This window comes from Pinus tabuliformis, chromosome 8 (genome assembly GCF_031772625.1).
Source record: "Pinus tabuliformis cultivar Carrire ecotype Pingquan chromosome 8, CPIR1, whole genome shotgun sequence".
In the NCBI taxonomy this organism is placed as follows: domain Eukaryota; kingdom Viridiplantae; phylum Streptophyta; class Pinopsida; order Pinales; family Pinaceae; genus Pinus; species Pinus tabuliformis.
The window spans coordinates 350,586,464-350,590,196 of NC_142294.1; positions in this window are offsets into that span (position 1 = coordinate 350,586,464).

The window sequence follows — 3,733 nt, forward strand, 5'->3', positions numbered from 1 at the left end:
TTTAAAATTTTATTATCATAATTTTAAAGAAAATTGTGATTAGCAAAAGTTTTCAAGTCATAATTATAATTTTTTTAAAATTTAAAATTTATTATAATTAATATTAATAAAATAACTAATTATAAAATCACAATTATAATTCATTTTAATATATTTACTCATTACCATATTAATAATAAAATTATTTATTAAAATATAAAAATATAAATAATTAATTTTAATAAAAATATTTATTAAAATATAAAAATAATAATTATTAATTTTAATATAATTGATATAGTATGGTTTGGAAACGTCTCTACTATGTTAGTTGTGAATATATTAACTCAGGTATATACATTTTAATTTGTTAACTAGTAACCATCATATCCATCATTGATATTGGAAAGCGGCTTATATTTACTTGTCAATTTATTAACCATTATATTGCTTATTATTGCCTATTATGATTTAAGTTTATTAATATAAAATATAATATATATTTTTAATATTTAATATATGATATTAAGTTTATTTATATAAAATATAATATATATTTGTAATATGTAATATAGTGTGATTTTGAAATATTAAATTCTATAAGAAATATGTGATGATTATAAGAGACATTATATTTTATTAGTTTGTATTGTATCTTATAAATAAAGATTTGATTGAATTTTTTTTAAATGTGATTGGAATTTCATGTTTTTGAAAATAATAAATGTTTTAATAATTATTTAATTTTACTCATTTAATTTTTCAAATATATTTAGAGAAATTTACGTTAAATATAAAATAAAATGCATTTTTGTTATCATGTAATATAGTGTGATTTTCAAATATTAAATTAGACACTCTTGTGATTATAAGAGACATTATTGTTTATTAGTTTATATTGTATTTTATAAATAAGAATTTGGTTGAAAAATAAAATGTTGAATGTGATTGAAATTTCATATTTTTAAAGATGATAAATATTTTAATAAACATTTTATTTTATCATGTAATATAGTGTGATTTTCAAATATTAAATTAGACACTCTTGTGATTATAAGAGACATTATTGTTTATTAGTTTGTATCTTATTTTATAAATAAGAATTTGGTTGAAAAATAAAATGTTGAATGTGATTGAAATTTCATATTTTTAAAGATGATAAATATTTTAATAAATATTTTATTTTATTCATTTAATTTTTCAAATACATTGAAAGGAATTTACATTAAAGATAAAAAATATAAATTACATAAATAATAAAGTAATCTAAAGTAAAATAAAGTTACCTTATCAAACATAAACTAAAGAAGATTCTCCTAAATACTTTATCAAACATTTATGTAAAAAACTAAATTTCAAAGAAGAAATACATAATAATTTTTTGAATCATTTTCCAATTTTGGGTGTAACTAATTCAATTTGAATTTCCTTACTACGCTAGATCTAACACTTGAAGGAGGCTATAACACTTGAAGGAGGCTATAAAAATGGTTTTCTCGATGTATTGTGGGTTTTATCTTGGGAATAAAGATGGTGCGGGGAAGATACTTTGGTAAGTAAAATTTTAAGTTGTCTTTTTGATATTATGCATAAAATATTATAGGAATTCTTACTACCACAAGTTGACATATAACTATCAAAGGATGATTAAAAGATGGTTGATTATAATAGAATTATGTTACAAATTCAAGTAAACTAGATTTATGTAACACTAAGCAATTTGCAAAATAGAACATGGAAATACATAGAGTACACAATTTTAGATAATTTAAGTGTCATTGCAATGAGATTGAATTGGTTAATGTTTTCATTATTCTTCTTTTACTAAAATATCTTATTAATTATCTCTATGATTAAGTATTATTTTATTTTTATTTTTTTTAATTATTATTTAAAAATCCTCTTCGTTATCACCAATTTACATGATGCAAGTATAATTCACCAATATAATCATTTCTCAAAATGTAAGTACAATATAACAATTATTTTTTGAAGACACCAATTGTATTATAATCATTCAAAATAAAGATAACATGATGTATGTATATAAAATCAATCTTAATAATTACATATTACCTAATATTTCCCGCACCTCCCCTCACACTAGCTCACCTTCATAGTTAAGCTTATCCATTTTTAAACTTATCATCCTAGATCCATTAGAGCTCTATTGCTATAGAACATTATTACACATAAATTAAGAGAATACATTAGATATATTATATTAAAGTAACTACCAAAGAAGTGATTAGAATGAAGAACTATTGTTCTTCTTCAACTATTGTTTAGTTATTTTTCTGTAAGTTTTGTAGTCTTGCTTAACCCTACACTTCTTAAAAACACCTTCCTAAATCACTGAATAGCCTCTGGGAGCACAATGAGCAAGTTTAACCATTTGTGGCAAGCCACATGCAACTACAGCCCCAATCTTCTTTTCGCTTGCCACAGTCACATGGGCAAGCCCCAATCCTCTCTTCGCTTGCCACAGTCACATGAGCAATGTGAGAGTTGACTCGAGATCCTGCAATGGCTATACAGTAGTTGCATCAAACAATGTACAAACTGCTTACATTCTCATAAACAACATAAAGATACACAATAACGTAAATCCACTCTCAAAAATTATATACTATTCTCTTCCTATATTCTTTCATGGTCTTGCTAGTACGTAGAATCATACCTTGAGAATTTTTTTTTTTACAAGTAATAAGTTTAACATGGTCAAAGGAAAAGTTAATATTTATAACATATTTCTTTCGTAAGGTAAGTATTTATTTTACTGCTGCAAGGTAATGGTTTTGCTCTACACCCCTATACATTTGTTTGGTTTAAGATTATGTAACCCAAGCTCTAGGACTTTGGTTTATATGCAGTATTCCATGGGGACGCGTCCCCCAGGATCGGGTGCGCGCACCCCTCGCACCCCACGCATCTGGGACGGGGGGACGTCTGGGGAAACGTTTCCCCACGTCCCCCTTTGGGGGAGACACGGGGAGACGCATGGGGGGACGTTTCCCCAGTGTGGGGGGTGCGACTCCCCAAAAGGGGGACGCCTGAGCATCCCCCCTCAAAATGGGCTATGCGTTTGCCCTTAAATTTGCTTGTAAACTATGATTTATGACAAGGAAAACCTAGTATTTGACCATATTTCCCTACTCACGCTATGCAATTCATGGTAATGTTAAATTCTTAGAGTAAAAGTGACATTCTCCTTTATTTTTCATTTTCATCCTTTTACTTAAATTTTTAACATTACCATGAAATGACTCAAGATGTTTGAGAGTGGTTCCGACCTCATTGGATTTCATATGGAGAAAGTAGAATTTTAGATCTCACTCAAAATCCAGCAAACTTAACAGTTTTTCAGAAATTCAGGATTCGATGGATTGCAATGTTTCCATTGCATTTTGTCATGTACAAGGGGGTATGGAATTAGTATTTAATCAAGAGCACCAAGCCCTCTATGTATTTTAGAGTGACTTTTAGACTCATCACTCCACTGTTTTTTAGTTTTAGCTATATCATTTTACTATTCCAGACTTTAGATTTCAATATCTATTATAGTCTATTTTTCTTAGTACTAATTAGATTCTAGAATGATGAATGATGAATTTAATTTTAAATCAATTTAGAATCTAGAATGATGAATTTAATTTTTAAATCAATGTAGATTCTAGAATGGTGAATAATGAATAATGGATATGGATCAGAGTATTTCATTATTAAATCTCGTGGTCTATGGATGAATCATGTA